Below are 19413 nucleotides of genomic sequence, written 5' to 3'. Positions count from 1 at the left end.
AAGTTTGTGGCAAGGACAAAGGATCCTCTTGCATACGGGACAGATGCGTTGGTGATTCCGTGGCATCGGTTCTCACTGATTTATGCATTCCCGCCTATTCTGCTACTGCCACGACTCCTTCGCAGGATCAGGCAGGAAAGGAAGTCGGTACTTCTGGTAGCCCCCGCCTGGCCCCCTTGGTATGCAGAAATAGTAAGGATGACAGTGGGTTCCTTGTGGACCCTACCGTCACGTCCAGACCTGTTATCTCAAGGTCCAGTGTTCCATCCTGCTTTACAAACGCTAAATTTGACTGTTTGGCTATTGAAACCCACGTTCTGAAGAGTCGTGGGCTTTCACGGCCTGTGATTTCTACCTTAATCAATGCAAGGAAGCCAGCTTCCAGAGTAATTTATCATAGAGTCTGGAAAGCTTATGTATCCTGGTATGAATCCAGGGGTTGGCATCCCAGAAAATATGTAATAGGTAGAATTCTAGACTTTCTACAAATGGGATTAGAAATTAAGCTGGCCTTGAGTACCATCAAGGGCCAGGTCTCGGCCTTATCAGTATTGTTCCAACTGCCAATTGCTTCACATTCCTTGGTCCAAAACTTTATGCAGGGGGTGACGCGTCTTAATCCTCCGGTTAGGGCGCCCCTAAACCCCTGGGACTTGAACTTGGTTCTGTCAGTTTTACAGAAACAGCCTTTTGAACCAATACATCAAATTCCCTTGGTCTTGTTGACAAGAAAGTTAAGTTTTCTGGTAGCCATTTCTTCTGCTAGAAGAGTATCAGAATTAGCAGCTCTTTCCTGTAAAGAGCCTTATTTAATCATACACAAGGATAGAGTGGTATTGCGCCCTCATCCTAGTTTTTTACCGAAAGTGGTTTCAGATTTTCATCTAAACCAAGATATTGTTCTGCCTTCCTTTTTTCCAGATCCCTGTTCTCTGGAACAAAGGTCACTACATTCCTTGGATGTAGTAAGAGCAGTCAAGGCTTATTTGGAAGCAACTGCTCAATTTCGCAAAACGGATGTTTTATTTGTGCTGCCAGAAGGTCCCAATAGAGGACAGGCAGCATCAAAGTCTACCATTTCTAAATGGATTCGACAAATGATTGTTCAAGCTTACGGTTTGAAACAGAAAATTCCTCCTTTTCAGATCAGGGCACACTCCACTAGGGCTATTAGTGCTTCTTGGGCGGTGCATCACCGGGCCTCTATGGCTCAAATCTGCAAGGCCGCAACCTGGTCTTCAGTCCATACATTCACCAGATTTTATCAGGTGGATGTGGGAAGGCATGAGGATATCGCCTTTGGGCGTAGTGTGCTGCAGGCAGCAGTTCGAGGTCCTCAGGTCTGATTACACCCTATGTTGTGTGGTCCCCTCCCCTCAGATAGCATTGCTCTGGGACGTCCCATCAGTAATTACTGAGGCTCTGTGTCCCGTGATGTACGAGAAAGAAAATAGGATTTTTTATAACAGCTTACCTGTAAAATCCTTTTCTTTTGATGTACATCACGGGACACGGAGGTCCCGCCCCTCTTCTAATACACTTATATTGCTTTGCTACAAAACTGAGGTATCCCTGAAAGGGGAGGGATTATATAGGGGGTTGAACTTCATGTTTAGGGTGTGATCAGTGTCCAATCACCTAGTGATACCCTATATAACCAATCAGTACTTACTGAGGCTCTGTGTCCCGTGATGTACATCAAAAGAAAAGGATTTTACATTTAAGCTGTTATAAAAAAAATCCTATTTTTTAAAGGAATAAAAGTCATTTAAAACTGCTTGCGGCTTTAATGTAATGTCGGGTCCTGGCAATATGGATAAAAATCAGTGAGACAAATGGCATGGGTACCCCCCAGTCCATTACCAGGCCCTTTGGGTCTTGTATGGATATTAAGGGGAACCCCGCACCCAAATTAAAATAAGGAAAGGTGTGGGGCCACCAGGCCCTATATACTCTGAACAGCAGTATACAGGCGGTGCAAACAAAACAGGGACTGTAGTTTTGTTGTTAAGTAGAATCTGTTTGTAATTTTGAACGGGTACATTTTTAACGTGTTTAGCTGCAGCCAAAAAATCTTTTTTAAGCTTTTTGGAAAACATAGGGAAGGGTTATCACCCCTGTGACATTTGTTTTGCTGTCTGTCCTCCTCTTCAGAAGATTTCACCTCACTTTTTGTCCCAATGACAAATGTTTTTTGAAAATTTGGGTTTTTTTGTGGAACAAGGATTGGAAAGCATCAGTGGAAAGGAGAAATGTTTTTCCCATATTACAGGAGAGAATTTCCCTTCCTAGGGGTAGATTTCATCTCACTTCCTGTTGTCTCCTTCCGTTTGCAAGTAGGACTCGTTTGTAAGTTAGATGTTTGAAAGTAGGGGCCTGCCCTATATACTCAGCAGAAATTTGGGCCTTAGGTGTTGTTCTTGGTGGGCGCAGAAATGGGCCCTGCTGTGAAATATTAGATCAAGAATTGTAATTACATGCCCCTGTTGAACAAGGGCAGAAAAACTGGGCCTTTGGTGGTGGTGGTGGTGCTGGTGCCACAACACTGTAAGTCCTCACTCGCTCTTGGTGGGCGCAGAAATGGGCCCTGCTGTGAAATATTAGATCAAGAATTGTAATTACATGCCGCTGTTGAACAAGGGCAGAAAAATTGGGCCTTTGGTGGTGGTGCTGGTGCCACAACACTGTAAGTCCTCACTCGCTCTTGGTGGGTGCAGAAATGGGCCCTGCTGTGAAATATTAGATCAAGAATTGTAATTACATGCCCCTGTTGAACAAGGGCAGAAAAATTGGGCCTTTGGTGGTGGTGGGGGTGCTGGTGCCACAACACTGTAAGTCCTCACAGACACTCTAGTTGGAACGCAGGAACGAGCCCTGCTGCAAAATATTGCATCAAAAATTGTAATTACACGCCCCTGTTAAACAGGGGCTGAAAAATTGGGCCTTAGGCACTGGTGCTGGTGCCACAACACTGCAACCCCTCACAGATACTCTAGTTGGAATGCAGAAACGAGCCTTGCTGCAAAGTATTGCATCAAAAATTGTAATTACACGCTCCTGTTAAACAGGGGCTGAAAAATTGGGCCTTAGGCACTGGTGGTGGCGCCCAGAACCAAAAATGTTCTTACAAGCTATCAGCGTGATCATTGAGGAGGAAGTGGATAATTACTCAGGGATAGTCACTCAGCATCAGCATAGGCAGTCTTTGAAGGGATCTGAGATTTCAAAAAAAATTATTCGGTTACATCAGCATCAGGTGCTTGGTAGGTGGTGGTGATCCAAGCCTGATTCATTTTTATGAAGGTCAGTCGATCGACCGAGTCGGTGGACAGATGCACCCTGTGATCGGTTACAAAGCCTCCAGCAGCACTGAATGTGCGTTCCGAAAGAACGCTGAATGCAGGACAGGCCAGTAGCTCAATTGCATACTGTGCAAGCTCTGGCCAGTGATCCATCCTCAAGGCCCAGTAACCCAGAGGATTTTCGGTGGGAAAGGTGTCCAAGTCAGATCTTGCCCCTAGGTATTCCTGCACCATGTAAAACAGACGCTGGCGATGGTTGCTGGAACCGATCATACCTTGGGGCTGCGGACCAAAAAATTGTCTGAACGCATCGGTCAGACGGCCACCTTCTCCACCGCTCCTTCTTTGACTGACCGAAGCCTCAGCAACACGTTGTCCAGAAACAGGAGTTTGTAACCTCCCAGTCTCTGGGAACGCGTTGCACAGACCTTTCTGCAAAGCCTCCCGAAGATGTTTCATCCTCTGCTCCCTCTGCGATGGCAAGATAAGGTCCGCAACCTTACCCTTGTAACGTGGATCAAGGAGGATTGCCAGCCAGTATTGGTCCTTCTCCTTGATACCACGAATACGAGGATCCTTACGCAGGCTTTGCAGGATCAGGGAGGCCATGCAGCGTAGGTTTGCTGAGGCATTCGGTCTGGAGTCCTCTGGGTCACTAAGGACGACATGGTCCGCAGCCACCTCCTCCTAGCCACGTATAAGTGCATGTGTTTCTTGGGACTGATCCCTTAAAGACTGCTGCTGATTCTGAGTGCCAGGCTCCACCTCCATACTGACACAATCTTCCTCCTCCTCCTCCTCCTCCTCCTCGTCCTCTTCCTGTGTGATCGGCGGGCACGCAGGAACACTGTCTGGATAAAGGGGGCCTTGAGAGCTAAGGAAGTCCTCCTCTTCCTGCCTCTGTTCTGCCTCAAGTGCCCTGTCCATTATTCCACGCAGCGTGTGCTCCAACAGGTGGACAAGGGGGACAGTGTCACTGATGCATGCATGGTGCCATTGTCGCAAACCACCATTCCTGCCTTAAGTTGGCGTGGCGTCAACCACCTCTGAACCTACCCCTGCAGAGCTGACAGAACCTCTGCCCCAGTGTGGCTCCTGTCCCCCAAGCACACCAGCTCAAGCACCGCATTGGCATCTTTTGGCTTGCGTACTTGCGTAGCCCCTTGAACGGCTACGGAGCACCGCTGGTTCCGAGAAAAAAGCACAGGAAGAGGCCATGGAGGAAGAAGAAGAGGAGGGGGTGGAGGAGAGAGGTGTGTCACAATCATTAGCATTTTGGAGGCGTGGTGGCGGAACAACCTCCAACACTACTGCACCTTGTCCTGCATCCTTCCCAGCTGCCAGCAGAGTCACCCAATGCACCGTGAAACTTAAGTAACGTCCCTGTCCATGCCTGCTGGACCATGAGTCAGCGGTAATATGCACCTTACCGCTGACCGCCCTGTCCAGCGAGGCATGGACATTGCCTTCCACATGCCGGCAGGGAGCCGGAATCGCCTTCCGTGAGAAAAAGTGGCGTTTGGGTACCTGCCACTGAGAAACCGCACATTCCACAAACTCACGGAAGGGGGCAGAGTCTACCAACTGAAAAGGCAGCAGTTGAAGTGCTAGCAATTTTGCCAAGCTAGCATTCAACCGCTGGGCATGTGGATGGCTGGGAGCAAACTTCTTTCGGCGGTGCAGCAGCTGGGGCAGGGAAATTTGCCTGGAACAATCTGACGTCGGTGTACCAAAAGCAGATTGCCCACAAGTACTTGGCTGTGACACACCTAATTCTACACCTTCATTCCTCTCAGTGCAGGACTCAGAGAGGACTGAAGGTATAGTGGGGTTGGAGATCTCAGCTGATGAGGAGCAAGGAGAGGTCCTCTTTGTTCTTTGGTGTGGGTCTTTTAGATACACTTGCCAACGAACTGCATGGCAGGTCAACATATGTCTGGTCAAGCATGTGGTACCCAAGCGGGAGATGTTTTGGCCACGCGAGATACGCTTGAGACATATGTTGCAAAATAGCAGTGGTGCGATCTGATGCACTCGTCTCAAAAAAGGCCCACACCAAGGAACTTTTTGAATAACGCGCAGAGACTGCAGCGCCCTGCACATGTGGAGCTTTGGGGTGTGATGCAGTCAATGTGCTGCCCTTAGGCTGGCCACTGGAGGGCATCCTGCCTCGTTGGTGATGTGCCTCCTCCTCCTCTCTCCTATCAGGCACCCACGTTGAGTCAGTGACCTCATCATCCCCTCCCTTCTCATCACTGGAGCAAACCTGGCAGTATGCTGCAGCAGGGGGAGTATGACTGCCAGATTGCTGTCCTTCCTGGGCACCCCCTCTGTCCGTGCTCACGTTACTGCCTTCATTGAGCTCAGTATCATCATCAGAGCCTTCCAAACGCTGGGCATCCTCCTGGAGCATGTACCCAACACTGTGGTCAAACAGTTCGAGGGACTCCTCGGGAGGACATGGTGGGGCTAGGGAAGGAGTCACTGATGACATTGAGCCAAGGGAAGAGGCCTCTGCTTTGCCAGACAAAGTACCCTGGGCATGGGTGAGAGAGGATGAGGAGGATGAGGATGGCTTGGTCATCCAATCGACCAAGTCTTCCGCATGTTGCGGCTCAACACGGCCAGCTGCCAAAAAAAAGGCCAAGCGTGTCCCACGGCCACATGCTGATGAGGATGCACCGTCTCCACAACCAGCACTAGACACAGAGCCTGCTTGCCCTCTTTTATTGGCTTGTGACTGTCTGCCTCTCCTTCTTGGCCTTCCAGACATACTAATGGCCTATAGCTGCACTAAGCTGGAATATATATATATATATATATATATATATATATATATATATATATGTAGTGATACTGCAGCTAGCAAAATCAACTGCCTGCCTGTAGTATGAGAACACCACCAACCTTCTACAGGTAGCTTTAGCTGAACACTGTACAGAGCTCGCAAAAAAATAACTTGTAGGTTTAGCTGGACACTGTGAGGAGGACGCACCACACTAACTTGTAGTTTTAGCTGAACACTGTGAGCAGGACGCACCGCACTAACTTCTAGGTTTAGCTGAACACTGTGAGCAGGACGCACCGCACTAACTTGTAGGTTTAGCTGAACACTGTGAGGTGGACGCACCTCACTAACTTGTAGTTTTAGCTGGACACTGTGAGCAGGACGCACCGCACTAACTTGTACGTTTAGCTCAACACTGTGAGCAGGACGCACCACACTAACTTCTAGGTTTAGCTGAACACTGTGAGCAGGACGCACCTCACTAACTTGTAGGTTTAGCTGAACACTGTGAGCAGGACGCACCGCACTAACTTGTAGGTTTAGCTGAACACTGTGAGGTGGACGCACCACACTAACGTGTAGGTTTAGCTGAACACTGTGAGCAGGACGCACCCCACTAACTTGCAGTTTTAGCTGAACACTGTGAGCAGGACGCACTGCACTAACTGTAAATAGTCTAGCTGCCTGACTGTGGTACTAATAGGATCAAAAGAACACCAGCAATTTTCTTCAGGTAGATGTAAATACTGTAACAAGACAAGCCTGCCTGTCAGTAAGAAGATAACAGGAACGGATCTAGCTAAACTCAATACAGTGTATATATATATATATATATATATATATATATATATATATATATATATAAATATGCAACACCTGGGATGCATATATATACACAATACACTGTAAGTGCAGCTAACTGAATGACTGTTCTGCCTTATCTATCTAACTCAAATCAAATGACACTGTCTGTCTCTCTCTATTTATGAACGCCGGAACACACACTACACAGGGCCGCCGTGCAGGCGGCCTTATATAGTGTGGGGCGTGTACTAAATCCTCTGAGCCATAATTGGCCAAAGCCTCCTTGGCTTTGGCCAATTATGGCTCTCTGTTCAGACGGCGCTGTGATTGGCCAAGCATGCGGGTCATAGTGCATGCTTGGCCAATCATCAGCCAGCAATGCACTGCGATGCCGCAGTGAATTATGGGCCGTGATGCGCCACACGAATTTGGTGCGAACGGCCCATATCGTTCGCAATTCGGCGAACGGGCGAACAGACGATGTTCGAGTCGAACATGAGTTCGACTCGAACACGAAGCTCATCCCTACTTGTAGGTTTAGCTGAACACTGTGAGGAGGACGCACCACACTAACTTGTAGTTTTAGCTGAACACTGTGAGCAGGACGCACCGCACTAACTTGTAGCTTTAGATGAACACTGTGCAGAGGTCTCACTACACTAACTTGTAGTTTTAGCTGAACACTGTGAGCAGGACGCACTGCACTAACTGTAAATAGCCTAGCTGCCTGACTGTGATACTAATAGGATCAAAAGAACACCAGCAATTTTCTTCAGGTAGCTGTAAATGCTGTAACAAGACAAGCCTGCCTGTCAGTAAGAAGATAACAGGAACGGATCTAGCTAAACTGAATACAGTGTATATATATATATATATATATATGCAACACCCGGGATGCATATATATACACAATACACTGTAAGTGCAGCTAACTCACTGATTGTCCTGCCTAATCTATCTAACTCAAATGAAATGACACTGTCTCTCTGTCTATCTATCTCTCTTTCAATGCCAGAACACACACTACACAGGGCCGCCGTGCAGGCGGCCTTATATAGTGTGGGACGTGTTCTAAACCCCTTGAGCCATAATTGGCCAAAGCCACCCTGGCTTTGGCCAATTACAGCTCTCTCTACCGATGGCGCTGTGATTGGCCAAGCATGCGGTTCATAGTGCATGCTTGGCCAATCATCAGCCAGCAATGCACTGCGATGCCGCAGTGAATTATGGGCCGTGATGCACCACACAAATTTGGCGCGAATGGCCCATAACGTTCGGAATTCGGCGAACGGGCGAACAGACGATGTTCGAGTCGAACATGGGTTCGACTCGAACACAAAGCTCATCCCTACTCAATTGCATACTGTGCAAGCTCTGGCCAGTGATCCATCCTCAAGACCCAGTAACCCAGAGGATTTTCGTTGGGAAAGGTGTCCAAGTCTGATCTTGCCCCTAGGTATTTCTGCACCATGTAAAACAGACGCTGGCGATGGTTGCTGGAACTGATCGTACCTTGGGGCTGCAGACTAAAAAATTGCCTGAATGCATCGGTCAGACGGCCACCTTCTCCACCGCTCCTTCTTTGACTGACCAAAGCCTCAGCAACACGTTGTCCAGGAACAGGAGTTTGCAACCTCCCAGTCTCTGGGAACGCGTTGCACAGACCTTTCTGCAAGGCCTCCCAAAGATGTTCCATCCTCTGCTCCCTCTGCGATGGCAAGATAAGGTCCACAACCATACCCTTGTAATGTGGATCAAGGAGTGTTGCCAGTACTGATCCCTCTCCTTGATACCACGAATACGAGGATCCTTCCGCAGGCTTTGCAGAATCAGGGAGGCCATGCAGCGTAGGTTTGCTGAGACATTCTGTCCAGAGTCCTCTGGGTCACTAAGGACGACATGATCCGCAGCCACTTACAAGTTCATCTGGCAATGTTGTGGCTCAACACGGCCAGCTCCCGAAAAAAAGGACAAGCGTGTCCCACGGCCACGTGCTGATTAGGATGCACCGTGTCCACGACCAGCACTGTTGCCTCTAGACACAGAGCCTGCTTGCCCTCTTTTATTGGCTTGTGACTGTCTGCCTCTCCTTGTTGGCCTTCCAGACATACTAATGGCCTGCAGTGAGATGTAGCTGCACAAAGCTGGGATGTATATATATACTGATCATACTGCAGCTAGCAGAATCAACTGCCTGCCAGTATTATTATTATTATGAGAACACCAGCTTTAGGTGCACACTGTACAGAGGACACAGTACACTATCTGTAAATACTGCAGCTGCCTGCCTGTGGTTATAATAGGATCAGAACACCAGCAATTGTCTTCAGGTAGCTTTAGGTGCACACTGTGCAGAGGACACAGTACACTAACTGTAAATACTGCAGCTGCTTGGCTGTGGTATTAATAGGATCAGAACACCAGCAATTGTCTTCAGGTAGCTTTAGGTGCACACTGTGCAAAGGACACAGTACACTAACTGTAAATACTGCAGCTGCCTGCCTGAGGTATTAATAGGATCAGAACACCAGCAATTGTCTTCAGGTAGCTTTAGGTGCACACTGTGCAGAGGACACAGTACACTAACTGTAAATACTGCAGCTGCCTGCCTGTGGTATTAATAGGATCAGAAGACCACCAGCAATTGTCTTCAGGTAGCTTTAGGTGCAAACTGTGCAAAGGACACAGTACACTAACTGTAAATACTGCAGCTGCCTGCCTGTGGTATTAATGGGATCAGAACACCAGCAATTGTCTTCGGGTAGCTTTAGGTGCACACTGTGCAATGGACACAGTACACTAACTGTAAATACTGCAGCTGCCTGCCTGTGGTATTAATAGGATCAGAACACCAGCAATTGTCTTCAGGTAGCTTTAGTTGCACACTGTGCAGAGGACACAGTACACTTACTGTAAATACTGTAAAAAACACCTGCCTGCCTGTCAGTATATTAGAAAGAGAATAACAGGAACGGATCTAGCTAAACTGAATACAGTATATATATATATATTTATATATATATATATATATATATATATATACAACACCTGGGATGCATATATATATGCACAATACATTGTAAGTGCAGCAAACTGACTCGCCTGCCTACTCTATCTAACTTAAATCAAATGACACTGTCTCTCTGTCTATCTCTCTCTGCCGCCACAACACACGACACAAGGCCGCCACGCAGGCGGCCTTATATAGTGTGGGGCGTGTACTAAACTGCCTGAGCCATAATTGGCCAAAGCCACCCTGGCTTTGGCCAATTACGGCTCTCTGTACAGACGGCGCTGTGATTGGCCAAGCATGCGGGTCATAGTGCATGCTTGGCCAATCATCAGCCAGCAATGCACTGCGATGCCGCAGTGAATTATGGGCCGTGACACTCCACTCGAATTTGGCGCGTACGGCCCATAACGTTCACAATTCGACGAACAACTGAACAGGCGATGTTCGAGTCGAACATGGGTTTGACTCGAACTTGAAGTTCATTCCTATTTGCCAACTATTCCAGCTCAAATGTCCTTGTCCCTTGAAGTTTTAGTCCCGTGCTGTGTCCTGATATCTTAGTGTGAAGTTCTGTTACTAATGCTGCTCAGCTCTGCCTATTGCCGTGTACAGATGACTCACCTGCAGACCCTGTGTTAACATGTAAATAACCTGCATTGATACGTAAATAGCATCTGCATTAATATGTAAATAGCTGCAGAGAGGCTGCATTGATATTCTAATAGAGGCGGCATTCATATGTATATCATGCCCCCCTGGTTTCATATCACCATCACTTCTGCTAAATGCTGCCCACTGGGGAGGTAAAGGGGCATGCTTGAAAGTCCTACAGCCTGTTCTGCAAAGGTAAGCAAATTGGAAGTGGAACCCTTTTTCAAAATAACATGGTGCCACAGCACCGTAACTTGTGGTGCATGTGAATACGCACATCTCAGCCGATGCCCGAGGGTGTCATTAACAATAAATGGCACTTCTGTGTATCTGCTAAAGGGCAGTACATTTTTGTGGTGTCAGGAAAGCAATTTTGAATGCTTTCCCGACACACACTCAAATGTGAAAGCAGGCTAAATGTCTCAGTTACATTGGTGGTCAGTAGAAATCCTCTCATTAGATTGGGGCTTGGTGTACAATCCTTTCATTCACACTAGTGGCCAGTGTGAAGGTCCCCCTTATATTTGTGGTCAGTGTAAATCCCACCCTACATTAGTGGTTCCTGTGAATGCTCCTATTAGATCAGTGGTCAGTGTAAATCCCCATTACATTAGTGATCAGTGTAAATCCCCATTACATTAGTGGTCAGGGTGAATCCCCATTACATTGGTGGCCAGTGTAGAAACTCCTTTTTATATTGGTAATCAGTAAAAAAATCCAAACTTTCATTTGTGGTCAGTTTCAAATCCTCCCTTACATTGGTAGTCCATGTAGAAGCCCTTTTTAAGTTGGTAGTGAGTGTAAACCCCCCTTACATTGGTGGGCAGTGTAGAAATCCCCCTTTATTGGTTTGTTGATGTAAAATCCCCCACTACATTGGTTGCTGATGTAAAATCCCCCATTACATTGGTTGTCAGTGTAAATTCTTCATTACATTGTGTACATTTCCCTTTACATTGGTGGTAAGCACAGAATTGCCCTTACACTGGTGGTCAGTGTAAATCCCCCTTCACATTGATGGTCAGTACAAATCTCCTTGACCATGATTGTCAGTGTAAATTCCAATTCCCCCTTACATGGAGGACATTGTATATTCCCCCTTACACTGGTAGTTGGTGTAAATGCTCCTATTTTATTGGTGTCAGTGAAGAAATCCCTCTTCATATTGGTAGGTGACATAAAATCCCCTGTTACATGGTGGTCAGTGTTAATTCCCTCTCACATTGGTGGTCAGTGTAAATCCTCCCTCACATTGGTGTTCATTGTAAATTCTCCATTACATTGGTGGTCATTGTAGAATCCCCCACTATATACTTGTGAAAAATTCCCAGCTTTGCTCTACATGATCCAGAATTTACCACAGTGTACTGCCTCCTAACTAATTCCATCCCCCCACCACTGCCACTGATCCCATCAACCCCACAGCATTGCCACTGATCACACCCCTTCTCCCGCCAGCATTGCCACTGATCCCAGAAGTCCTAAAATCTCTAGGAGTTTTTTGTCTATTGATGGGTCCCCTCACCTCCCCAGTTTATGGTGTGCAGGCAGTGAGTAGATGATGTGCTGTAACCTTTAACAACCAATCAGTAAGCACTAATGATGTGCACTAACCTCTTGCAACCAATCATTGAGCAGTAAGGATATGCAGTAACCTCTAGCAACCAATCAGTAAGCAGTAATAATGTGCAGTAACCTCTAGCAACCAATTTGTGAGTGTTAAGGATGTCCAGTAACCTCCAGCAACCAATCAGTGAGCAGTATTGATGTACAGTAATCTTTAGCAACCAATCAACAAACAGAAGTCATGTGCTGTAACCTCTAGCAAATAATACGTGAGCCATAATGTGTGCTATAACCTCTAGCAGCCAGTCCGCGAGTGGTAAGGATACACTGTAACCTCTGGCAACCAATCGCAAATGCTGGCTGATCTGATTCAGTAAACTGATTTTGAGTCTAGTTGCTATTTATTGTAGAATCAGAACAGATGAAGAGCGAAATTGCATGGGGGGGGGGCAAGAAAATGTTTGCCCAGGGTCCAATCAGTATTAAAGATGGCTCTGGGAATATGCCTGGGGACCCTTGGAGTAATGTTACTTTAGATTCAATTCCATGTCTCCCCAAGACACACAGACTCTTGAAACCATGTTAAGGGCCTAAATGCCACATTTCCAGAACGGACTGCTTTAAACTGTGGGACTCATAGCAGATGCTGATGTCATCAGAAAGCCACCTGTCTGGGGTTGTCTACTATAATGTGTTTATTGCAAGTAGGTCTATTGTGCCTCCTAAGGGTCTTTCACCCATTGTTAGTTGTGCTAATTAACTCACCTATTGCCTGAAAGTTTATACTTATGTGTATTTTACCTTCTAAGGCTGGATTCACACCTATGCATTTTTAGAGCTTTTTGCATTTTGCAGATTTGCACTACAGAATGTGTTCCATAGGAAACCATGTTAAATGGACTGTAGTGCAAATCTGCAAAATGCAAAAAGCACTAAAACTGCATAGGTGTGAATCCAGCCTAAACTTGGAGTCGGCAAGTCTGACCTGCAATGAGATATCTGAGTCATCCAGGTGGTTAATTAAGGATCCTCTGTGATGGGATTAGCCATTCTTGTTCAAATAAACAGTTCCAGCTTTCCAGCCAAACGAGTCCTGCCTAGTTCTTGGTTTTAACATGCGGCTATAATATCTAATATTTATATTCAGACTAGAGGAAGTGGTATATGATGGAAGCACTCAAGCGGAGTGTGGGACATTCTGTTACAGGCACAACATCAGTGAGGCAGGTAGTCAACACATGTGCTATAGACTGTACTATGGTGAAAATGTGTTGATTTGACTCATTCTTGAAAAAAATAGAAAAGACTTTCTTATTTTTGGCTGCAATCTACTTGCTCTATCTTAGAAAAAGCAACTTTGCCAAAAAGGAAGAAGAAATCCTGAGGAAAAAGGTATTATCCAATAAGCTTATTTCTACTTTTCCGAACAGTAGAAAGAAGGCGACAAGAGCCATCTACTTGCTATAACTCTTGGCATACATCTAAGGGTTTTCGCCTGGAGGATGAGGTTTCCATCCTTAAGTTTTCTCATGACGGAATGGAGGAGGGTTTGGTAGTCAGCACTCTTAAAGCGGGGGTCCACCCACACCGCCCAAAAAAAAAAATATTAAAAGCCAGCAGCTACAAATACTGCAGCTGCTGACTTTTAATACATGGCCACTTACCTGTCCCAGGGTCCAGCGATGTCGGCAGGGGACGCCGAGAACCCGCTTGGTTCTCGGCAGCTGCCGCCGCCATCCTAGGTGAGGGAATCAGGAAGTGAAGCGTTGCGGCTTCACTTCCCGGTTCCTTACTGCGCATGCGCGAGTCGCGCTGCGCGTCCCAAGTGGTCCCCGCTCTCTCCTGGGAGCTGTGTGTTCCCATCAAACAGCGCGGTGGGGACGGGAAGAGGCATAGACTCCCATGGGAGTCTATGCCGGAAGTGGGTGCAAATACCTGTCTTAGACAGGTATCTGCACCCCCCTCCCCCCTGAAAGGTGCCAAATGTGACACCGGAGGGGGGGAGGGTTCCGAAAATCGGAAGTTCCATTTTTGTGTGGAACTCCGCTTTAAGGCACAGGTGGCTGAATTCTTTGTTTTAGTATGTAGTAGCCACATTGTCTCTGCTACTTTCAGCGCTCACTTATGGTCTGACACTGCTACAACAAAAATGTGTTGTCTTTGAAAAACCTACCTAATAAAGACTTTTTTTGGACTGGGTTGCCACTGTTGTATGTGAGCCAATGGAGAAAGGAAAATAAAATGATTACATATGTAATTTATTTGATGACACAATATGTTGTCACTGATCATGTCCCTGAGAATTGTAATGTTATTCGTTGCCCCAGTGGCAAGGTCCGTTCGGACAAAAGACGTAGGGCTGAGTTTCAGCAGTGACGTCATCCCACGGGGTGTTCAATGTGGGAGTTTTTTTTACTTGCTGTTTGACTTTTATCTACTTGAGTAGATGCCTGATTTTCCTAAATAAATTTGTCTTTTACTGCACCACAAGCAATTTTCTCTTCCTCTTTTATATGCTGCCTTCTTTGTGGCTGAGCAGAGGGCTGCCTGTTTAATCTGTTGAGAAGGATGGCTCTCAGTGGTGTCTTGAATCAGTGGAGATACACGCATAGCTTCCATACATTTGGGCAACAAGCTGTGGGAGTGGAGGTTCTAATCCAAGGGTCTCAAACTGGCAGCCCTCCAGCTGTTGCGAAACTACAAGTTCCATGAGGCATTGCAAGGCTGACAGGTACAACCATGGCTCCCACAGGCAGAGGCATGATGGGACTTGTAGTTTTGCAACAGCTGGAGGGCCGCCATTTTGAGACCCCTGCTCTAATCCATCCACCTGTCGTCCAGGATGGCGTATTACAGATGTGGAGGCTGACTTCAAATCACTTACCAATTAAGGCATGTGGAGGCTTACACTCATTTATCCATCCATCCAGCTATTAAATTGTGTAATTGAAGATAGCAGATCCTAACAATTCATCCATCCATTGGTGGGATGTGCCCCCATAAGCGCTGTTAGACCTCTTTGGAATAGGGGGTCTAACCCTCTGGGAGGCAGAATCTGTGTTACACATTTGGATGCATTTGTGGTGATGAGGATTTTTTACCTGTGAATTGCGTTTTCGTTGAATTATTCCTTTTGAAAGACTTTCACTGGCGAAATGTATTTTCACTGGACTATTTTCCTTTCTTTTTTCTTCATTTTGATAGTAATGGGACTTTTCGATTTATATTATTTATTTTTTGATTGGCAGCACATGTGAACTGATTATTTATATGACGGCACAACACCTGTATGGGTTTATATTCTTTCTAGTGTGGATAATTAGTGAGTGCAGCTATCAGCCTTGGAATTTATTTTGATGACACTTGACACTTGAAGATTTGGATTTTTGCAAAATGATTTATGAAACAATGTACAGTTTTAATGCATCCCCTAAGCATGCCGTTTGAAGGATTTTTTTTCTTAATATCGACCTTTAGGCTACCTGAAAACACCCTTTTCCTACAGACAAAAAAAAAAAAAAAATATATATATATATATATATATATATATATATATATATATATATATATATATATATATATATTACACATACATTCGGCTCATCCCTCTTTTTAATTATGGCAAAACAAAAGAATGAAAAACAGTTAAATTGATGCACACATTCACAACATACACATACAAATTGTCGTGAATATTCAGTCAGAATAAGTCGTGCCTTTTTAAGGACAGGTTTCCCGTACAATAATTATTATTGAGTAATTTTTAACGAAGATATTTTTAAGATACAAAATCAATCAATATGACACTGTCTATGCTTGTGAAACTTATTCACGGAGACATAAAAGGAAAATGAGAGCAAGGTGTGTACAAAAGGGGAGGAGGGGGGCCAATATCCTGGAAATTGGAACTATAGAGAAAATTATGCACTAAGTGTGCATTAGGGGTCGCCCTTAATGGATATTAGTGGCCACAAGTGAGTATTAAATCTCATAGATTGTTATATATAAAAGTGCACTAGAGTGCCATCTTTATTAAACACATTCAATATATAAAAAAATATAACAGTAGAATTTACAATTGTATAAAGTGCAAATACAAACACTATACATTCGCTTGCATATAGAGGATATAGCACCCATGTGCCTACAGCCCGCAGCCTGTATATGGAGAATCAGGCGGATGAGGTGTATGGCGTGTACCCGACATGTTTCGGAAATAGGTATGTATTACTCCTTCATCAAGGGATTTATGATTGGGTGCTCAAATCTATCTGTAAATATCAAAGGACAAAATAATAATAGAGAATATCTATGTCGTCATAAATTATATGCGACTGCATTTTTGCAATATATGCGATTTTAGTAGTTATTGAAAGAAGTAGTATAGAAAAGGTCTGGTATGGACTAATTATACTTACATCAATTTGATTCATAAAGACAAAAAACAGCAGTTAAAACAGTATAACTGAGAGCAGGCTGGCTTCTGGTTCACATGACACAAGGTGGGCAACCAGGAGTGTGATGCAGAGCGTTGCAGCACTTTCACAAGGGATGACCGATGGAGATCTGTGTATTTAAAGAGTGATGTTTGTAAGTGTACAAGGCATATAATTAAGCCAATGCTTTGCTGAAGGATAGAGTGGTCATTCAGCTGTGGTTAAAAGGGGAGAGTAGGTGTGTAGAAAAAGTATTCAGATGATCTAGAACAAAGTATCTATTCAAATTACCTTGTGGCTATTTAGTGATCTCTCAAGACCAGACCTCCAGGCAGCAGTTCAAAAGACTGACAGATGCCAAAGGAGTGTCTGTGTCCTAAATAGGACAGCTGATTGGACATCAGCCAATCAGTGTCCACTCCACATAGTCAGCTGCAAAACAAGCAGCCATGTGTGGAGATCGGGCATCCCCCAGACGACGAGGCGCGCGGCGTAGCCACGCCCATGGGGGCGTGATGACGTCACGCGTCTTGACGTCACCGGCGGGTATGCGGTCCCGGTGTTCTGCCATATAGTGTCCTCGTATCAGATAGTGTCCGCCTCGTACTGCGCAGGCGCAGCGCCTGCGCAGTACGGAGGAGCAGGAGATGCCGAAAATGCCCGAAGTTGATCAGCTGACCATCAGCTGTACACGGCGCTCGGGCACCTGTTAGGGATGGCTGTGTAAGAGGGCCCCTCGCGGGCTCGCTTCGCTCGCCACGCTTCGGGCACGGCCTCGCTGCGCTCGGCAAATATTTATTCTAACTCTATGTCCACTTGGATAGTAGGGAATGAACCTGGACATAGGGTAAGAATAAATGCGCAGGCGCCGTGTACAGCTGACGATCAGCTGTTGAACTTCGGAGACTTTCGGCGTCTCTTTTGTCCTCCGTACTGCGCCTGCGCAGTACAGGGAGGACACTATATGATAGGGGACTGAATTCGATAAGACACCGGCGCGATTAACGAAATCCACACCGGGAACCGTGCGAGAGCTCGTCCACATGCAGAAGGCCTATGGGGCGCGCAGCCAAGTGCTGCCCCATGGCCATGCATGCGTAGAGCTTACCCGCCGGGTGTCCGTGCGCACGCGCACATCCACACCAAGGAGAAACTGCGCCATCTAGTGGATGGATGTAAGAAGGTGAACAAAAATGAATCAACAAAAAGCCAGCCTGCTGTACATGATTACAAGAAAAATAAGAATAAAAAAGGTGAATAAATGAGGAAGCATAAAAGAGCAAAACAAGAAAAAAAAGGAAACATATTGTAAATGACCAGAGGTTACATATGGGCAGTTTGTGAAATAACAGTCAATTTCAAACGATGTTGATAAAATAAACAAAATCTTCAAAATCTTTAAAGTAAACACAAAGTGTTCATTATTGTAATCGAGCAATTTGTATTATAACGGTATAAGGAACCCAGATATACATATTGTTCAGACCTATCGTATAACGATGATTTAGATCAAAGACAGTCTAAATATATATGGGCACAATGTCTTGTATCCATACCTGTATCTATCTGGAAATGTTTTACCACACCGATGAATACTATTTAATACATGAAGTCTGGAAGCTGACAAAAAAACATAATAGAAGGTGAGACATTTAGATTAAAGTGTAAAAGTAAACAGTGGGATGTATTAGGAGGTCCCTATAGATCTAGTTCGCAGACCCCTGATGTGAACCCAGGCAGAAAAGGTTTGAAGTTGAAGGCCCCGTTTAGGCCAGGTGGATGGTTGGCCCGTAGATTGTGTATCCATCTCAGTTCGCATTGGAGAAGACGCTTGTTAGAATCTCCTCCTCTTGGACTGAAGTGGATGCGATCAAGGGCCAAAAAGTATACTTTGGGGGTCGATGAGGGATGAGCCATTGCCATGTGGCGACCAATAGGGAGGTCTGGATCGCGTTTGCGTATGGTGCCAAGATGTTGGTAAATGCGTTTCCAGAACTCGTTTATGGTCTTACCAACATAGTAGCACCCGCATTCGCAAGTCAGTAAATATACTATTGCTGGGGTTTTGCAATTAACGTAGTGCTTGGGGGTAAACCTTTGGCCATTAGGCAGAATAATATTTTTTCGTTTGTCCATATATTGGCAATAGTGGCAGCCCCCACACATATATGTTCCCAATACTTTGCATGGATCGCCTTTGCAAGTTTTGTACTCACTGTTAACTATTTTGTCTCCTATAGATGGTGGCCTCCTATAGGTGACTGTTGGGGCACTGGGGACAAAGGGGGCCAAAGTTTGGTCCATAGTTAATAAGTGCCAGTATTTATTTAGAATGCGCTTTATCTGCCTATGTTCTGAAGAATATGTCGTGATGATTCTAGTTGTTTCATCTTTACTGGATTGTTTTTGTGCATTAAGTAGGTCACGACGAGATTGGTTGAGCGCTCGTTTATACGCTTTTTTTAAACAGGTGTTTGAGTATCCTCTTTCGAGGAGTCTCTTTTTTAGGACATTGGCTTCCATTTTAAATCTAGTATCATCGGAGCAGTTACGGCGTGCTCTTAGATATTGACTATATGGTATAGAGGTTAGAAGGGGCTTGGGGTGGAAACTACTTGCGTGCAACAATGAATTACCGGCTGTGGGTTTTCGGTATAGTTCACTGGAGAGATTGCCATCTGGTGATCTTTGGACCAGTACATCCAAAAATGTAATTTCCTTTGGACTGTGGGTCATTGTAAATTTTAAATTGAAGTCGTTCTTGTTAATACAATTAAGAAATTCATGTAGTAATTCAGTTGGCCCGTCCCATATCATGAAGATATCGTCTATGTAACGTCGCCATGTAATAAC

At 45.5% G+C, this 19413-nt stretch overlaps 1 long non-coding RNA gene across 1 annotated transcript; it reads right to left on the bottom strand.

The window, feature by feature from the left end:
- Positions 1-16119: 16119 nt before the first annotated feature.
- LOC141105044 (uncharacterized) lies at positions 16120-17214 on the bottom strand. Its single transcript, XR_012235530.1, has 2 exons — positions 16543-17214; positions 16120-16395 (listed from the first exon to the last, which is right to left on the bottom strand). It is a non-coding gene; the product is annotated as an uncharacterized lncRNA (long non-coding RNA).
- Between the last annotated feature and the right edge of the window lie 2199 nt (positions 17215-19413).

The sequence above is a fragment of the Aquarana catesbeiana genome, linkage group LG08, assembly GCF_042186555.1.
Source record: "Aquarana catesbeiana isolate 2022-GZ linkage group LG08, ASM4218655v1, whole genome shotgun sequence".
Taxonomy (NCBI): domain Eukaryota; kingdom Metazoa; phylum Chordata; class Amphibia; order Anura; family Ranidae; genus Aquarana; species Aquarana catesbeiana.
This window is presented reverse-complemented; position numbering and strand designations above follow the sequence as displayed.